Genomic DNA, 21,086 nt, shown 5'->3' on the forward strand with positions numbered 1-21,086 from the left:
GTGAAGGTCTACTTTTTACTTCTTTTAGTTTTTACTGCAAGACCCGTAAGAACAGCATCAGTTTTCTGTTTCCAACTGAGAACTAATCAATACAAACTTTGATTTCTAATTCTATCACAATCAGTTATACGAATAAGATGTACATGGATTAAGGAGGGAATACTAAGCAATCCATAGCACCCCACCATGCCGAAGCATGTGCATGACCTTGGTGGTGCTACAGTTGCATTTATTCTGCCTCTGAAGGTCACTCATTCCATAGAGAATACAACACAAATCTATATAAATAGGGAGCTGATGATCAAAAGTGTATGATCCTGACACCCAAATACTTCTGTGCAAACTCTACAAGGTTGTCGAGTTCTTCTTCACCTATGTATCCGTCTTGATTGACATCTGCAGATCGTAACCCACGCCTGCTCTTGAACGTGGCAAAGCGTCCGCCGGTGGAGCGGATAGCCTGGCGGAGTTCCTCTTTGCTTATACGGCCATCTTTGTCAGTATCAAATTTCTTCAGCCATTTCTTCAACTCCTCGGTGGTCATAACACGTTTGCCATCACTAGCGACACACTTGCTCTTAATCGCCATTGAGAGAAGTATATAATTTAGCTTGTAGTAGTCGGATACTTGTATTAGCAAGTTTGTGCTGTAAAAGCCTTGGATCATCCTCTTTATAATCTGTTGGTGACGGAGCTCTCTCTCTCTCCCCGCTTAGATTCGATTCAACTTTCCCCGACAATAATTTATCGAATGAGGTTCTACTGAAATGATCCAAACGTGAAAGAATTGGATTGCTGAGGATTCTTTTTATACCACCAGTACCACAGAGTCTAGTGGAGAATGAGTCAAAGAAGTGAAGAACTTGGGAATACATTTTAGAAAATTACACACAAGTGTCATTTTGAAACTTTAATTAACCCTAATTTATACATACGTCCTTCACCATAGGGGTGAATAAATTATTTTATTTCTTCTAGCAAAAACAAAAAGAAAAAAGAAAAGGTTCCTTTCAAAAAAAAAAAAAAGAGGTTTATTAACTATTTAAGCCATTCTATTATGTTGAGAATATGACAAGTGGAACCTTACCTGTGGGTTTATAAGGGTTTGAGTCACTTCATCCATTGCCAATTTGGTTTTAGATGTGAACCCTAAATTACTTTATCATGGTATCAGAGCGGGTTACCCACGTGTGCATGCCTAATGGCCACACGGGCTCCACATCAACCAAAGTTGTCCACTTGTTTGGCTTGAAAATTTCACATGAGAAAAATGGAACCTTGCCTAAAAGTTGTCCACTTGTATGGCTTGAAAATTCCACATGGGAAAAATGGAACCTTGAAAATTTACGGGCTCCACGTCACCAAAAGTTGCCTATGGGTTTATAAGAGTTTGCCACTCCATCCATTGCCAATTGGTTTTGGATGTGAAACTCAAATTACTTTATCATATTATTGGGTAAATTATAAGGGTTTGGACCACTCTATCCATTGCCAATTAGTTTTGGATGTAAACCCCAAATTATTTTATCATATTGTTGGATGAAATTTCATGCCCACATTTTGAAGGCTAATAGGCTATGATAAGGAGTTGAGGACATATTAAAAATTACTTTGAATTAAAATTTATAGTTTTAAATTAAATGCATGTTACTTGTTCAAATGAAATCAGAAGATGACAAATTGTTTTATTATAAGCGAAAAACTTAATGACTAATAATTATATTCTCAAATTTAATAGTTTTTGTGTGCAAGTTGTTACATACATAATACATATATAATTAGAATTAGATGAGTTGGTGTAAAAATTTGTGGTTGAATTCAATAACTGTACGATACACACACAGAGAACATCTACAATTCTTAGGTTCACCCATTAAGTGATTAAGTGAATGAACATATTCACACTTTCTTGCGATTAACGTAGAATAACTTTATAATTTTCTAGTCAAACCATTCATGTTGTATAACGTAATACAAAGACTAGCTCTGTAAAAAATCAATCAAATTAAAGACATTTTAGTTATTTATTTATACGAAATACATGGACGGTTCATAATAATAGTAGTAAGAGTTGTTAGAACCATCCATTTGTTTGATTCAATTAGATAAACTAATGATTTCTGATTCGATTTATTTTTTACGGAGATGATCTTTAAAGGCTAATTTAATATATGGACCGTTGGATTATAAATTTATTAAATAAAAGAATGTTATTGACAATGGGGTGAATATGTTCGTTTACTCTAAGGATGAACCTAAAAATTATCCATCTTATTTTAACTTGGTAATTAGAAATACATGAGAAGAGGGACAACGTACGTATAGGTCACCTCCTTCCTTCACTTAGTTGGTCGCAGCTATACATTTATTACTGCTTACACACCAGGACGCTCATGCGTCTACACATACATACACACGTACACATATAAGACGTACCGAATCTAAAATACGTAGAGCAGTTAAGCTCATGTGTGAACCTGAAGCTGGTTTAATTACTGCGCGGTGTATACTTGAGTTCCAGGGTATAGGTGACTAGTTCATTGAGCTCCGTCTCGAGAGAGATGAAGCCATCCTTGTCGGCATCGGCACACCTTCGTCCTCGCCAAGCTCTGTAGTCGGGCAAAAGCGCCCCGAGTTTAGCGAACGCAGCCTTCACCTCATCCCAGGAGAGCTTGCCGTCTCCGTTCTTGTCATAACCTTTGAAAATATCTATGATCTGCTGCCTAGTGTACGGAACACCCTTTTGCATAATCTCAGGCTTCTGAGGCTTCGTCTGGTCTTTCCGCCCCATAATATATGCAAGAAAATTTAGGGATTGTTGGGTGAGATATGACTTTCACTACTATGAATTTGTATATGATGGATTAGTGGGTTGAGCAAAACATCTATATATAGGGCTCTGGCTGGTCCCTGCATATATTCCAATTCTAGGAGTCAGTAAAATATTTAGTGTATAAGCTAAATATATACGGGCATGATTAAGAAAAGATTGATATAATTGGTTATTGACAGTCAGTTTTATTTTCGTGGGTACAATGAACTTTAAGCAACTTATACTGTGACACTCCACTTATGTCCAGAAATATTATGCATATAAAATGTAATTTGTGGTTGCCTTTTTTTTTTTTTTTTTTTTTAATATCCAAATTGTAGTCTAGTTTACTAAAACTTGAAAGTTAAAACTTTTAATTAGGATAGGGTTGGACCCAAATAAATAGATTACTTGGGACCCCTCATGTGCGTTGTCACCATGGAACCTCTTAAAGTCGAAGAAAAGCATCTTAGGGATTCTGGTACCTAGCCCTAGCTCTTCTGCATCCATAATTTTAGTTCAAAGGTCTGGAATAACTGGAATCAAAATCGAATGGCTTGAGACAATCACTCCTCTTCTTTTGTATGGGTGCAAAATGCCCGTGGATTAATATTTATGTGATGCTTAGGGCCGGGATTGGCTAGCTTATTCAGGATAAGAACCGAAATTATATGTCAAGGCAAACACAGCATAAAACTTTTAGAAATTCGAAGATGATATTGACTCCGAAGCTTCATTTGAATCGAATCAATAAGTTACGGACTTGTTCATTTCCAAATGGGGTCTCAGCTTAGTTACAGTTGATATTCTTGAAACATTCAAGCAGTAACCAACCTCGTGTGGCACGTGTACTGCTTTTATAAGAGTAAAAGCGAAAGGCTGATGGATCTATTATTCCATACGAATAAAAGCAAAGAAATATTGTACCAATGGGAGAGAATATGTTGTCTATCTCACATCGAATAAAAGCCACTTGTTCTTCCTTACTTGGGTCCAAATAGTATAAAAGTTAAGATTGATGTAACATACGATCTACGTCCAGGTGTCCACCAGAGCACGTACAGTTGGTTCAGTATCATCTCTATCCGACCAGTTTCTCTCTTCTTCTTCATTTTTTTTTTCCTTTCTGTTAATCTAGTTTGGTACTTTAGTCTCATGAACACTTCGACTTGTAAGTATTATTAAGAACAAATAACAATACCTAAGTTCACCCTCATTGTCAATTATCATATTTTTACTTAATAAATTTATAATCCAACGGTCTATATCTTAAATTATCCTTTAAAGATCATCTCTGTAAAAAATCAATCGATTCGGAAATCGTTTAATTATCTAATTGAATCAAACAAATGGATGGTTCTAACAACACTTACTACTACTATGATGAACCGTCCATGCATTTCATAGAAATGAATAACTAAAAGGTCTTTAATTTGATTAATTTTTTACAGAGCTAATCTTTATATTACGTTATATAACATGAATGGTTGGATTAGAAAATTATAAAGCTATTATGTGTTAATCGCAAGAGATGGTGAATTTACTCATTCACCCTAAGGGTAAACCTAAGAATTGTTCTTATTGGAAACCAACATGGGTATTTAATGGCATTCCCGCATAGTTGTTCGTAAGTTAGGAGTTATTGGGGAGTTTTCTAATAGTGCATCTAACTTATAATTGAAGATGATGTTGCAATCGGGTGCTAGAATGCTTCACTCGTAGTCAGACGCCTGTTGTGTGTTTTGATATTTGATTCATTTGGCTCTGCTTAATCTTACTTATGTTTTTGTTTTGTTGTTTCGTCTAATTGGTTCTGACTTCATGTTCCCTCCTTTAGGTGCTATTTTTTCTATTAATATATTTCTTCAATTGCCAAAGAAAAAAAATTAATATACATGCCTTCCGATTTGATCAGTTTTGGGGCGATTGTAGCCGTGACTTTTGTTTAGTCTTGTGTTTTGTTTATTTTTAATTTCCTGATAAAAGAAAAAATAAAAATCTCTAAAGGGCAATTCTTAAATTCACCCCTAGGCTGAATGAGCATATTCACCCCATTGTCGATTAACATACTTTTACTTCATAAATTCGGTCAATATCTTAAATTAGCATTTAAAGATCATCTCTGTAAAAAATCAATCAAGTCGGAAATCGTTTAATTATCTAATTGAATCAAATAAATGGATGGTTCTAACAACACTTACTACTGTTATGATGAACCGTCCATGTATTTCGTAGAAATAAATAACTAAAAAGTCTTCAATTTGATTGATTTTTTACAAACTAATCTTTGTATTACGTTATACAACATAGATGGTTGGATTAAAAATTTATTATGTGTTAATTGCAAGAGATGGTGAATATGCTCATTCACCCAGGGGATAAACCTAAGAATTGTTCATCTCTAAATGACATCTGCGACCATGCATGCAACTTCACAAACAAGAACATCAGGGCAGCTCATTAGTCGGAAAAATAAAGCACCATGAAAATCAATATGATGAAGGTCTTGATCTAAACACAGTCTTTGCCTCATTCATATGTTCACATAAGTGTCAATGGTTTTTTTTAGGGTGGGCACAAAACCGAAACTGGGCAACAAACCGCCCGACCCGATCCTAAGAAACGGTCCGGTTAACTGACCCGATCAAAAACAGCGGAAAAATTCAAAGGACCGAGCCGATCCGAATTGATGCGGTGCAGGTTCGGTGTCGGGTCTCAGACCGACCGAACAAAACCGAACCGACCGAATTTAATTAATATAATATTTTTATTTATTTTTATTAGTTGTCCATATATGCTTATGATATACCTTACCTCAGAGAATCCCTATGGCCATATAAAACTGAAAAGAGGAGCCCTAGCTCTCATTTGCATCTGGATGTCTCCACACAGCCGCTCGGGCTCACGGCCTCTCTCTACTCTCCAGCCCAGACCAAAACTTAGAGTCCCAGACGAAAACTTTCCACATTAGCTCGCTCTCTCACTCTCTTACTCTCTACTTCATTCGATTGATTTCTTTGGTGAGTTTTCGGAAAATAAATCTCTTCGATCTTAGGTTCACAGTTTATACTTTATACTGGGTGTTGGCTTTATACTTTGTTTTGACTATGTTGTTGTGGCTTTATACTGTATTGATGTGTGTTGATGTGTTTTGAGTGTTGAATTGTTGACTATGAGACTGGGTTTATGCTTTATACTGTGTTATTGTGTGTTGCTAATGAGCTTGTATTGTTGCTGATACTCAGTTCAATGTTCTCGATTGATTGCGGTTGTGTTGGATTCTACATACAAGATGTTGTATCTAGAGTACTTTTTTCCAAAGCTGCAGCAAGACAAAACTTTGGTGGCTGAGATGGTTGATGAAGTGAAATCCATGTTTCTGCAACTCTTTAATGAGTATGCAAATTCTAATCCCGAGGCTGCACAAGCAAGTATGGATATCACATTGCCTAAAGTTGATTCCAGCAGTTCTGCTCAAGGTGAGGACGATAGCCACGCAACCAATATCCATGAATTTATGATGTTGAGGCAAGAGAAAGATGTGGTGGAGATTAAAATGAGGTTGATAAGTATCTTTTGGAGGCTGCTGAAGACCCTTCTAATCCTAAGTTCCAGATCTTAGAGTGGTGGAAAGAAAATGCTCCTCGATATCCAATCTTGTCTCAAATTGCACGAGATGTGTTTGTTATTCCTGCATCCACAGTGGCTTCAGAGAGTGCTTTTAGTCTTGGCAGCCGAGTGGTGGATCCTTTTAGGGCCAGCTTGACTCCTAGAATGGTTGAGTGCCTCGTGTGTTGCTCGGATTGGTTGAAGGCTGCTGGAAAGTCTCTATTCAAAGAGCCAACCAAAACTGAACTTGAGGTCTACGGTGAATTGGAGAAACTTGAGCAAGGTAAACTTTTGTTCTAAGTTTTCGAGGAAATGAAATTCCTTCTTTTAAGTGTTAACTTTTGTTCAAATCTTTAAACTTTTCACTTTTGCTCAAATCTGTTAGTTTTTTTCTCACATTGTTTTCATGATTGTTCTACTAGATGTTGGAATTGCCAATCTTTCGGATATTGACGAGTGATTCTGCAGATGTGCTTGAGTGCTTGGTACAAAATACAAAGTTAATTAGATTAGTTTATTGTTAGATTATTACTGTAGCTATGCCTATCTCTTACAGTTGATAATATACTTCGTTTACAGATTATGGTTGATGGAAGGGAATTGGGGAAGAAGCCAAGCTGAAGAATGAACAGGAGAAATCCACTTGTTGCTTATGTTCTTAACCTCTCTTTTTTTTTCTTTTCTTTTCAACTCTGGAACTCTCTTCTTCTTGTTTGGAACTCCTGAATTTTAATTGGTCTGTAAACTTAAGTGGTTCGGAATTGTTTTGGATTTGTATTGCTTGGTTGCTTCACTTACTTCAATTGCTTGCTTTTTGGTTTTTGTGAGTTGGTAAACTATTAGGTTGATAGATCATATATTGATAATTTGATCAGTGACTTGTTTGTGTTAGAACTTAATTTGTTGCTCATTTTCTTATTTGGAAAATGGGCCATTGAAAGTTGTAGTCACTGAAACATGTTGAAAAATATGGAAATCTTCAATATTGGGCCTTAGAAAATTTGTAACCTCTGAAAACTGGGCTAGTATTTAAAAAGCCCATAACCGAACCGACTCGACCCGAAAATCCTGGTCAACCGAAAAACCGGCCCACAAAAAAATTCGGTTGCGGTTTGAGTTTGGCCCAACCGAAGGATCCGAGTCAGAAACGGTTTGGGCCCTAACCCGACCCGACCCGACATGTGCCGCCCCCTAATTTTTTTCTTTTTGTTTTTGGTAAATTTTTGATAGACCAAACGTTACTATATTAGTATATTAGAGTAGGATTCTTCAAGTCCTTGACCCACCTCTAGGCCATGTGGCCAACTGATGGTATTCTCTGTGTTTTCATCTTTAGTCCTCTTTATAGGACTCAATATCCCAAATATATGGTTATCTTTAGTGTACAGAATGTCAGAAACAATGGGAGAACCATTAATGGCCAGTTGACTAGATTCCATATATATAGATAAGATGGAATGATTGAACAGTATGTCGATATACATGAAAGATCGAGGGTTCTTCAGAGGCATACTGAAGGCGCGCTCCATAACCGAGCTTCTGGGTTTATATTCTCCATCGTTAGAGTCTTTCACTTTATGTCTCGGAAAGAAATTAGTCTCTGGTTTTCATAGTTTGAAACCTGTGTCTTGGAAAGAAATAGATTTCTGGTTTTAAGAACACTACTGGTTAGAAATATATTTACATAGATGATTACAGAAACAGGGTATTACTTCATCCACCCTGGCAAAGAAGAGCAACGTAAAAGAGGCACCTCCTACCTTCGCTTCCGTTAAACATGCGTATATATAACAACAAGCTAGCAAACTAGGACGTACGCTTACATAAAACCAGACATGTATATATAACCCCTATAATATAAGATAAACTGAGGGCTATATATAACTAGCGAATTAAGTAACACATTCTAGGCATAATTGACGAGATCATTGAACTCCTCTTTGAAATCTGGCCGTCGTCGTTGAATCTACATAGCGTAATGCTCTCCTACCTGAAAGAGCTCCACCACATCCAAGTTTTCTAAAGGCTGCCTTGAGCTCTTCCTTGGAGAGCTTTGCCGTCTCCGTCCTTGTCGAAGCTTTTGAAAAGTTCGCGGACCTGCTCTTGCTCCACGGAAGTGGGACCAACTTCGACTTCTGCTCCGGCCAATCGACATGCCTAGTCATTTCTTCTTGTTTATAGATGCTTCTCCTGAACTTGGGTGACTTGAAATATGAGATGATTATGAGAGGTTTAGAGCCCGACATCAATTTATATAGTGAGCTCTAGCTTGGCAACTAGCTCCATCTCCACTTCGTTTGCATAAATAGTATTATCTTAATGCATCTTCTGAGTGAGTCACGTGATCAGGGATCTCACCTTTTTTTTTTTTTGGTTGAAATCGTTGTATGCCTATAAATGAAACTTTGGACTCTTATTTTAAGTCGTACAGATTTTGTGTTTATGTCCAAAATATGTTGGGAATTTGAAACATTTTGAATTTTGATACGTTATACAAGAATATATCCAACTAGAGGTCTAAAATGACATATTTTAAATATAGTTCACATAAATTTAAAATTAACAAAGAATTTGAAATTCTTATTAGACTATAGATTTCTTTCTTATTTAAGTATAGTCCATTCAAACTTAGTAGCCAGCGTGAGATGAATGAAATAAGAGCCTTTTGTCCTTAATTCAAAAAAAAAAAAAAAAAAACTTAGTTACCTGCCTTAATGGACCAGATATTTGCGTGCAACAAAGCATAATAGATGATTGCATGTTTTGAACTTTTCACTGTATTAGTCTTTACAGCGATTAAAAGGAATTTGTTCAACCTACTTTTGTGGGTTTTAGTTTAGTCACTTAGATGATCATTTGCCAGGGGACAATATAACGGTAACAAATGACTAATAATCTTTTCCACTCACAAGTCAAATCCATGTGGATAACATTATGTATTTTTATCAAATTTGAATTACCAAAGTTACCTGTCTTTTTTTTATTTTTTATTTATCATTATTTCTCTTTCTCTACTCTCCCCCCCCCCCCAAAACAGGGTTCTCTCTTTCTTTTTCTGGTGCTGATCTTCTCAGGCAATCGATGGTATCGATCTCCATCAATTGAACTGGAATATTAATGCCCTAGAAAATGGAATGATTATCACATCTCATCTCCAAACCCAGAACTCAATCTAGAAAAATGAGCTAAAACCTCCACCCAATTGAGATCAAGCACAATGAACTACCCAAGTCTCAATTCCCACAAAACGAAATCCCTCATATATGTGGAATAGTCATAGCAGTGTTGTTTGGCTTTTGCCTTTAGATGAACAGAATAGATGACTATGAGTCTACGATGAGTGAAGAACTTGAGATCTCCAATTCCAACTCTAGCCCCAATCTAAATTACTGAACAATAAATAAGCAACAGTCCATAAAGTTTAAAGATTTCGCAACAGATCCACAATTCCAACAACATCCTCTTCCTAATTTCTTGGTTTTCCAAGAACAACAAGAAAAACAGAGAGAACAAGATTGAAGACAACTGAACCACGAACAAGAAATAAGTAGAAAGAGAAGAGCTATTTAAAAAAAAATAAATAATATTCTGAAAAATATTAAATAATGAAAATTTGTCAAAAATAACAATTGATGCATTAGCATTCAAATATATATATATATATATTTTTGGTACAATGGGGCCAGAGGCCCTGGCAAAGAGACAAAGAAGAAACTAGCACATAGTGCTAGTGGTCACTCTAGAGCGAGCAACACCAGCAATGTCATCAAGGAGAATATTAACCACAAAGGTTGGGGGACTTTGAAGGATGCAAATTTGAATTTGACACAAGCATTTTGAATACTCCATTAGAGATATGATGCTATTAGTGCTCTTTAAAGCTTAATATATATACTTGCATGCATATCTACTTTTCAGAGCTATCAACTTAGGTAGCTAGTATGCTAGTCTGGTACTGGCGACTCCGCCTTTGCTGGAGATTATATTTATATATGTTTCTATCTTTGAGTAAATTAATCTCAGACAATTACCGATGGAGAATATATGTTGGATTGGTGCGAATAAGAATCCACCATGGGTCCGTCCGTCCGTGTGGCCTTTAAAAAGCATCTTGATTAGTTTACTGGATTCTTGTAGCTGCATGTGGGTGCTAGAATGTTTCACTTCACTTAATTAGTTTTAAGGGTTAAATTCAGTTTACCTCTCTGATGTTTGGGGGTAATTTCATATTAGTCATTGTCCTCTCAATTTAATCAGTTTACCCCTCGAGTTTTTCAATTCTCTTCAACCGTGTCCATTCCGTTTAATTTGAACGTTAAGTCTGAAAAAAAAGAGAAAAAAAAAAAAAAAACCACTCTGAAGGCTAAAATTGTCATTTCAAGAAAAAAAAAACACTATGACAAAAAAAAATCTTCCTTTTTTTTGGTCAGGTTTTTTTTTTTTTTTTTTTTTTTTAAATTCTCTCTCATTGAAGAAGAAGAAGAAGAAGAATAAATTTTTTAATTGTCATTTCAAGGAAAAAAACACCATGACAAATTTTTTTTTTTTTTTTTTTTTGTCATGGCGTGTTTTTTTCCTTGAAATGACAATTTTTTTAAAAAAATTATTCTTTTCTTCTTCAATGAGAAAGCATTTAGAAAAAAAAATCATGACAAAAAAAAAATTCTTCTTCTTCTTTTAGAATAAAAAAATTCTTGAAATGACATTTTACTCCTTAAAGTGAGATTTTTTGTCAACTTAACGTCCGAATTGGCAGAATAGACATGGTTGAGGAAATTGGAAAGCTCGAGGGTAAACTGATTAAATGAGAGAACAGAGACAACATGAAATTACCCCAAACCTCAGGGAGGTAACTGAATTTAATCCTAGTTTTAATCTGTTCAATTCCCATTTGCCATTAACAATATATATGTGCGCGCGGCTACGCATACTAACAAGTTCTTCTTTAATTTGTCTTAGCTTGTTAGATATTAGATATATGTAGCTACATAAACAGGTTCGATGATCGAGCTAGTTCATCCACCTGACAAAGGGCAACAAGAGGTCACCTCCGTCCTTCGCTACCAAAACATGCAAATTAAGACACTCAATATACACAGACACTATATATCCCAGATACTTCCATATATATTCAACATGGATGGCCGGAGCCCGGAGGGCTATTACTTAACTAGAAGATAAAGTAGTCAAGCACAAACAGTACCACATATATTATATGTATGGCGTTATAGCTTATAACCACTTCTAGGGCATAGTTGATAAGGTCGTTGAGCTCTTCATTAGATATGATGCCGTCGCCGTTGGCATCTACATGGCTAATGCCTCTAGCTCTGTAAGAGCTCCAACGCGATCCAAGATTCTAAAGGCTGCCTTGAGCTCATCTTTGGGGGAAGTCTAAGGTGTGTTGATGTTTCATACATCAACTTTTTAATAATATATTAAATTAAATTAGTTGGTATGTCAACATTTCCACTTATATTGACATGTGTACTTAAAAAAAAATACTATACTAAGTATTCATTTATTGTTTATATGTAAATCGTTCAAAAACTTGTAATGAAAATGTAAATGTAGGAATTACTTTGATTACAACTATAATATTACTAAACGTCCAATGTGGTTGTTTGTTGTAAACTGTCTCATCAATGATATAATTTACAAAAGAAAGAACTCTAGTTATAAAAAAACATTGGATCAAATAAGGACTGAAAATTTTAGGTCTAATATGATTATTTACCATATAAACAAAACATTGTTGTAGTGTGGTAAATGATCTTTTTAATTTTTTTTAAATAGAATTAATTTCAAGTAATTATCATAAAACAACCATAATTAAACATTATACCTTCAAGTGTTGTAATTTATAGTAAAATGCATTGGCAAATGAGTAATTATCTCATGGATGATGAGATTTACACAAGAAAAGTATTAAATTACAAATATAGAACTTTAATACACAAGTAAGGACTCGCACCTCATTTACAACATATACATAAGTTTTACCACTTTGACAGCAATTCGTTGTCACATTAATAAATGGATTCAGATTGTAATATAAAAATTACCACAAATAAGAGCTTGATTACTACTTCTAGAACAATTCGTTTGTCTCATCGGTCAAATGTTCTCAAACTGTAATATTAAAGAATTACCTAAATCAACCTTAGTTACTATTTGGACCTCAATTGTCGTAAAATCAGGAAAAACATCGTTAAATAAGTAAATAACTCATAAGGACAGTAGTTACAAGATAGACAACCTTATTACACCATAAAGGCTCACCGCAAATTACTTAAATATATGAAGTTTTACTATTATAGCAACACATTCGTTGTTTTATTAGTAAAGGGTTCTGAACTTGTAATAATGAGTATTAACACTTATTATAACTAAATTACCACTTTTTACCACAATTCGTTGTTTTATTGGTAAACGGTTCTCAAACTTGTTATTGAATATTAACACTAATTACAACTTGACTACCACTTTTTACAATAATTCGCCTATCATCATTTTATGACACAAGGTTGGAATATCGAGCATTATCAAAATTACAACTTAATTACTAATATTGACCTCTATTATCGTAAATCAAAGAGAACATGGTTAACCAAGTTGTTTTTTATTATTATTATTATTTTTTTTCGAACTGAGGATTGGGTCTCTATTTGCTTTCTCTTCCTTCTTCCTTCTTCCTTCTTTCTTCTTGGTCATAGTTGAAATTCTACCGTGTCAGATCCATGGCTGCCTGAACATCGCTCCGCTATCACTTCTCCGCTGCAATCTCTCCATCCTTAGTTTCTCTTCTCCTGAATTTATAGAAATCTAATCGAAGAAGCCCAAACGCCCAAATCAATTCCAAAACCCTAAAATTTTCATCTCTCTTAGTCATCCTCGGAGCTAGAAGCGACTAATTCGAACTCCAATTCCAGTAATTCCAGTCCATTGGGTTTTGTTCCCTCCCTGACTCATTATTCACCAATATTCCTTTCTGGTTTTTCTCTTCACGCATCACATTCTCCTCATCATAAGGATTGGTTTTTCTCAAGGTTACTTCACCACTAGTTTTTTCTTTATCTTCAGAGGGCGACTCGTGGCAGCGGATGTGGAGATGTCAAGTCTGGAGAGGAGGGACTGGAATTTAGGGCTTTCAATGGTGGAAACTCAGAGTAGGAGGGTCTTCTTTCGGGTTCGCAACGCAACTACCGGCTCAGGTGTGAAATCTTGAGGTTGGATTTGTACCAGGAGTTATGCTAGCTAGAAACTGGATTTGCACATCTTTAATCTTTTTGGTTTGGCTAGCTAGCTGTTCTGTGCAATGATAAATTTTCAGCTACTTTTAGTTTATTAGTTTCTCATTACTTGCGTATTGAATCCTCTTTCTTTGACTACTTTTCAAGAAGATGCAGTACTTTAAGAATCTCTCTCTAGATATGTTCTTTGACTGCTTTTTGGTTTGCCTAGGAACAAGTGTTCTGTCAGTTAGTTAATATCTGTTAATGTTAAAAGTCTAGCGGTAGCTGGACTTTAGTCAACGCAGATCGGCAGGCGGATCGATACCTTTGTTGTGAATGGTTCCCGTTACCTGTCAAATAAAATACAATGGGCGTCAGGGAGACCGCGCCGGGCGGTCTTCACTCTCCGATGCTAAGTTAGTCATGTATTTATGTTGACAAAGTAACAGTAGGTAAGTATTGAATGCGTATAAATGAGGAGAGAGGAGAGGACTTTTATAGGTGAGGAAGGATGATCTTCTCCTTGTTTTCGATGTGGGACTGATGGTGCTTCAGTTCCCAGTTTCAGTAGCTTCTGATGCCATCTTGACACGGCGCGTGGCGGCGCGTCGGCGGTGCTTTGGGGTTGATCCGGGGCTCAGGCGTAACCGGCTAACTGTCTTTACGTCAGTCACTCATATGGTGGCGTTGGTACCCCCGGTGGTACCATGAGCGTGGCTCATTGTAGCTAATTATGCTTGCAAATGGACATGCATGTACAAGTCCCCCAAATCCCCAGTCAAGGAGGGCATTTGGTTGGGAGTTGATCGGCGGTTTGAAGCGTTTCTCCGCTAGACTTTGCAGAAGCATAATTAGCGTCAGTGCGTGTCAACCATGATTTACTGAGCAAACGCTTTGTGCCCTTTCGGGTGGGCCCCTGCTAGGCCCCCAGGGAGTCCCCCACTCCGGCTAAGATGGACTCCGGATGGTCGTTGTTATTGTTTGTTGAGGGGGAGCTGCACGGAGCAGCGCTGCACGGAGCAGAGGGTGTTGGGTTGCGAGCCCATCTTAGCACCCAGGTGAGGGGTCAACGTACCTGATCAGGCTGTCGTAGACTGTGACTAGTCCCCGTGTCCCGCAGGGACATTCGACGTAACTCGCGTGGCGCGTTGTCGAGAGGCGTGGCCTCGGGATCCGCCGCTGGCGGAAGTCCCCCGTAGATGTAGCAGGAAGCAGCGTCAAGTAGACGTGCTTGGTATTTTATTGAGCGGTGTTGCGCTGAATAAAGTACGCAGCTTGTCAGATGAGAAATGGGGTCAGCCGGCGGTGCGCTGTGTAGCGGAGGACGCCCCGTTTACCCAAATGAGGAGAGAAGCTCCGCCGGCGGGGTTTCGCTCAGCGGAGACTCCGTTACTTGGGAGATGACAAGTGAGGATCCGCTGGCGGGGTTTCGCTCAGCGGAGACTCCGTCACTTGGGAGATGACAAGTGAGGATCCGCTGGCGGGGTTTCGCTCAGCGGAGACTCCGTCACTTGGGAGATGCAAGTGAGGATCCGCTGGCGGGGTTTCGCTCAGCGGAGACTCCGTCACTTGGGAGATGACAAGTGGGATCCGCTGGCGGGGTTTCGCTCAGCGGAGACTCCGTCACTTGGGAGATGCAAGTGAGGATCCGCTGGCGGGGTTTCGCTCAGCGGAGACTCCGTCACTTGGGAGATGACAAGTGGGGATCCGCTGGCGGGGTTTCGCTCAGCGGAGACTCCGTCACTTGGGAGATGCAAGTGAGGATCCGCTGGCGGGGTTTCGCTCAGCGGAGACTCCGTCACTTGGGAGATGACAAGTGAGGATCCGCTGGCGGGTTTCGCTCAGCGGAGACTCCGTCACTTGGGAGATGCAAGTGAGGATCCGCTGGCGGGGTTTCGCTCAGCGGAGACTCCGTCACTTGGGAGATGACAAGTGAGGATCCGCTGGCGGGGTTTCGCTCAGCGGAGACTCCGTCACTTGGGATGCAAGTGAGGATCCGCTGGCGGGGTTTCGCTCAGCGGAGACTCCGTCACTTGGGAGATGACAAGTGAGGATCCGCTGGCGGGGTTTCGCTCAGCGGAGACTCCGTCACTTGGGAGATGCAAGTGAGGATCCGCTGGCGGGGTTTCGCTCAGCGGAGACTCCGTCACTTGGGAGATGACAAGTGAGGATCCGCTGGCGGGGTTTCGCTCAGCGGAGACTCCGTCACTTGGGAGATGCAAGTGAGGATCCGCTGGCGGGGTTTCGCTCAGCGGAGACTCCGTCACTTGGGAGATGACAAGTGAGGATCCGCTGGCGGGGTTTCGCTCAGCGGAGACTCCGTCACTTGGGAGATGCAAGTGAGGATCCGCTGGCGGGGTTTCGCTCAGCGGAGACTCCGTCACTTGGGAGATGACAAGTGAGGATCCGCTGGCGGGGTTTCGCTCAGCGGAGACTCCGTCACTTGGGAGATGCAAGTGAGGATCCGCTGGCGGGGTTTCGCTCAGCGGAGACTCCGTCACTTGGGAGATGACAAGTGAGGATCCGCTGGCGGGGTTTCGCTCAGCGGAGACTCCGTCACTTGGGAGATGCAAGTGAGCTCCGCTGCGGGGTTTCGCTCAGCGGAGACTCCGTCACTTGGGAGATGACAAGTGAGGATCCGCTGGCGGGGGTTTCGCTCAGCGGAGACTTGCCATGGTGGGGGTTTACTTGTCAGGTGGTGACTTCCTTGGAAGCCAAAGAATGATGACGGTGGACACGTGGCTAACTCTGAGAGGTTAGCGTCTGGAGGCTTGCCTCCTAAGCCTAGCCGTCTTCTCGTCATTAATGCGAGTAATGATGGATCTCGTAACCGAGGCGACGCCTCGGTTAATCCAGGGAGTTAATGAAGACGTGGGACACGTGTACGGTGGTACGTGATGTAGTTTTGTAGCGGACGGCTCAGGATTATTTGATGTTGACATAAAAAGGGGAACTGAGCGAGTTTCGACATTTCTGGAAAATCTTCAAATCTGAGTTGCCTGCTTCGAGCCTTGTTCGCCTGCGAATTGCGAAGGAGATCTCCGGGCTTGCGTGGAGTAGTCGGACTGGAGAGGACGAAAACTGTTAGTGAAGACGAACTGCACTCCAAAGTCTTCGACGTGAGGTTGGTATTTCGGATCCTCTTCCTGTTTCATTAAATCTGCAATGGTGGTTTCTGGGTTTTGGTATTTCTGTTAATGGTATGATATTGCCTCTGTGCTGTTTTCGGAGGTGTAGGGAGAGATAGGGAGGTTATGGTGTTGACAGAAGTTGGGGTTTTGGGTTTTGCTAGACGGTCTAATCTGGGTTGAGCGTGCGGTTGTTTTTGTTTTGGTATTTTTGGGTAGTGTTCTTGCATCTTGGCTGTATCTGATGTGAGAGTAGGTTAGATCTGTATTTGTGCTAACTGATGTGGGTTTAGGGTTTGGGATGGCCAACGTCATAGATATTCGAGCAGTGAGGATTCCGGGTCTGACGTGTCGTTCAGCGTGGCGGATATGACTTTATTGACTCGTTGCGTCCGTCTGCCCATGCAGGAACCTCACTGCCAGAACCGCTTGAGTTGAGCCACTTCGACCATTCCCTGGGAAATAGCTATGGATCGTGGATCGCGTCCAGAGAGCTCTAGGGCGGGTGAGTTGGCTAGGCGTGACGAGCGCTTGGCGAGCAATAGCGCTGCTAGCGGCTCCGCTGGCGAAGGGGAAGCGGCGGGCCAAATGTCGAGTCGGCGTGGTTACCTCTCAGATGGCACCGCGTCGACGAGGCAGGTGGGCGGATGGATGCCGCCGCTGTTAACCGGATGACGGACGTTCGGTTGCCGGGCTCGGTGAAGCTGCCCCCCGACAGCGGATGAGAAGGCCTCGATGCTCCCAGCGGATGTGCTGCCGTGCACGAGGCCATATTCCGCCAAGGAGTGACATTCCCGCTAGTGCCCAATCTCCAAATTCTTGTGTGCGAGTTGGGCTTGCTTTGGGCAGATCTGTCCCAACATGTGGCGGTTGCTGTTGGCGATGAACTCCCTGTGGCGCTTGTCGGGGTGCGAGGGCCTACCGTGGCGGAAGTGCTTCACTTCTACGAGCTAGTGTATGTGAAGCGCCGAGGTTGCAGAGGGTGCGTGAACCTAAGCCGCGCCAGGGAGCGCCCAAGTTGATTGAGAACTTAAGGACTCAATGTCCTACTGGCGGGGGACCTTCTGCGTCGCCACAGACGGCTGGAGTACCATACTAGGTCGAATGTGGAGGGGCCGACGTTTAAGACTAAGTCGGAATTCCAGCCCATCCGAGGTTGGCAACTGGTTTCCGCTAAAACTAACTGGCGGTTTCAAACTTTTGCAAACCTGCGGTTTTTGCTAATGATTATTGTGTTATGCAGCGGGACTAAGGTATATTCTGACGCGCGAAGAGGAGTGTCGCGTGGCGAGGATCCGCGGCTGCTGGCGGAACCGGAATTTGCTTGACTTCCGTCTTCTGACCGGTTGGAATTGCTGGTTGACCTGGGGCTAACTCGCTCTATTGGTGAGAGCCACTCCGCCACACCTCATCATTTTTATATTCGGACTGACGGGTGTTTGTGTTTTCTTTTCAGAAACCCCCCGGTAACAATCTAGTCGCGACGCTTTCGAAAAAGCAATGGATCGTGCCGAGATAGAAAATTTTCTGGAGGCTATGTATGCCGAGGGTTGGCGCCCAGCAGACGGTGGTGAACCCGGAGACGCTGGTGCTGAGCCAGTCTGAGGTTGCGGTGGAGCTGCCGATGCCGCACCACTCCCATCTGGGTGAGGATGGCCTGCCGGTAGTGCAGGCGGACACCCAATGGGTGGCGGGAGAGGGGAATGTTGGTACAAGGCCGCGGGAGCGGATGCCTACCACCCGGCGCGGTCCTCAAAGAAGACGGTGCAGCCGACGGGGACTGCCACCGAGTCCCGGGGTGAGCCGCCGGTGCGGGTGACGAGGACCGCTGCTGGGACACAACGGGCGTTGGAGAGAAAACGCCGGCAGCCTGACTCCCCCGACGAGGAAGAGGAAGAAGAGGTGGTGATCGGAGTCCGCCAACAAAAGAAGGCTCGAGAAGCTGCGTCGAAGGGTGCAGTGGCGGAGGGGGAGGCAGCAGCCGTCAGTGATCTGGACTCCTTTGCGAGTATGCGCCATTCATGACAGAAGGGAGCGGGCGTTCCTTTTCCATTTGTGCGAGCGGCTGGGGTTCGGGGGTCTGGCGGGCATATCGCGCCCGACGGCAATTGACCAATCGCCTTTCAGCTCGGCGTTTGGTCAAATATCTGCGGGGTTACATGATATGTTCGAGGCGGCGTCTAAGCAGCCCCGGATTGAGGAAGAGCTCAGGGGGGAGATCGGAGGTCTCCAGAGGAGCTGGCGGAGGCCAAGGAGAGATTGGCGGAGGCGAGCAGGGGCTGGCCAAGCGGAGTGTGACTATGCGGACGCCCGCGGCAAGCTTAATGCGGCCATAAGGCGGGATCTGGAGAGGAATGAACGCGTCTCCCAGTTGGAGCAGGAGATCGCATTGCTGCAGGAGCGGATAGCCGCGAAAGATAAGAAGCTCATTATTGTGCAGCGGGAGTCTGCCGCCAGACTGGGTGAGATGCAGCGGCTGGACGGGGAGGTCAACCGCCTGAAAAATGAACAGAGTTCTTCTGCAGCCGCCGCGTTGAAGCGTTCAAGATGTCGGCGGAGTATAAAAAGACATTGACCGAAGCGGCGAAGTCTGGGCCCGGGCAATATAGACATGTTGACGCGGAAGGGCGCCATTGACTTTGTAAAGGCGTCACAGCCCGACGTGCCGGTGGTCGAGGGTGTCCGCCGGAGACAGAAGTCGTGCCTCCCACTGCGTAGGTACCCACTCGGGCAGCGGGGAAAGTGGCTCCCATCCGCCGGAAAGTCCCGGCAGACTCCCCAGCAGACCCCGTCGGAGGTGTCACGTGCCGGATTTCTGGAGGCACACACCCGGGCGGATGGTACAATGGAGACTCCAGCCGACAGCTCGAGGGTCCGATCAGGCGAGCCGATCGGTCGTGCCGCCGCCAGTTGAAGCCGGAGAGCCGAAGACAACCGCTGAAGCCAGCTGAGACTTCCATAGGTCTTTTTTTTTTTGTAATAATGAACTATTTTGGGGGGAGTCCCAGCCCTGAAATGAAATTCAGAGTTTGACGTTGTCTGATGTGTTTGTACCGCTAGAGTTTTGACGTAGAGACTTTTCTTTGCCAAGCAATGAAACATTAAGGAATTAAAATTGGTCCAAGTGCCCACGTAGCGGACGTGGTCCGCTGACGATTCCTGGCGTTGCCAGTTGCCCTCATGCTAGACTTGGTAACAATGTTTGAATAATTCCTCGTTCATTGATAGCTGACTGACCAGCGTTTACAAAAGAGGGTAGTACCCGTTGGGTAGCTTCCCTTAGCTAAATATTGAACAAAAATTTAGCTAAGTCAAGATGCTCTTGGGTAGCGGCATGACTATTTGTAATAATACCGAAGGTGTTCGATATTCCAAGGGTGGTCGTTGTGACGCCGTCCTTTGTCCATAAGTAGAAGTGCCTGGGCTAACGACTTCCACAATTTTGTATGACCCTCCCAAGTTGGGCGAAGCTTTGTTGGCGGTGGAATGACTTCCTTCATTACCCAGTCCCCCAGTTGGAGTTCCGGCCTTGACTCTGGCGTGTAGAAACGCGATACCGCTGCTGTTTGCAGGTTGCATAGGTGGGCCCTGTGTCGCTTTTCCTCCAGGAGGTCCTTGTCCAGGTTGATGCCGTCAGTGTGGTCTCTGGCGGTAGCCCTCGACTCTGCGGTAGGTTGAGAGACCTCAATGGGCAGGACAGCCTCCGTTCCGAACATCATGCAGAAGGGAGTTCACCTGTGCGGAAGTTGGGGTTGTTCTGATGCCCATAGAACTTCCGGGAGTTTCTCCGCCCATAGACCCTTTGCTTTGTCGATTTTTCTTCAGCAGCCTTTTGATTATCTTGTTTGCTGCTTCGACCTGACCGTTGTCTGGGGGTGGGCGACAGATGCAAAACTCATCTTAGTACCAAGTTGCGGTGAAAAGATGAGCTCCTTGTGTTGAATTGCTGCCATTGTCGGTGATTATCGTGGTGGGACACCGTAACGGCAGTAGATGTCTTCCAGAGGAAGTGAATTACCTTGGCGGTAGTTATTGCTGTTAGTGGTTCCGCCTCTATCCACTTGCTGTCGTAGTCGATAGCCACTATAATGTACTTGAACTGGCCCTTGGCGGTTTGAAATTTTCCCATCAGATCCAGGCCCCAAGTTGAGTGGATCCATGGGGCGACGATGACCGATAGTGGTTCCGCCGGTGCATGCGGGATGTCAGCAAATTGTTGGCACTTGTGGCATGATCTTGCTACCTGGCGGGCATCGTCGCCGAGAGTAGGCCAAAAATAGCCTTGTCGCATTGTGCGATTGG

General features: G+C 42.4%; 1 long non-coding RNA gene across 1 annotated transcript; it reads left to right on the forward strand.

Moving 5' to 3' along the window:
* Window positions 1–6,589: 6,589 nt before the first annotated feature.
* On the forward strand, window positions 6,590–7,110 carry LOC112171922. Its single transcript, XR_002925171.2, has 3 exons — window positions 6,590–6,704; window positions 6,844–6,906; window positions 7,001–7,110. It is a non-coding gene; the product is annotated as an uncharacterized LOC112171922 (long non-coding RNA).
* Window positions 7,111–21,086: the final 13,976 nt, after the last annotated feature.

The sequence above is a fragment of the Rosa chinensis genome, chromosome 6, assembly GCF_002994745.2.
Source record: "Rosa chinensis cultivar Old Blush chromosome 6, RchiOBHm-V2, whole genome shotgun sequence".
Lineage (NCBI taxonomy): Eukaryota > Viridiplantae > Streptophyta > Magnoliopsida > Rosales > Rosaceae > Rosa > Rosa chinensis.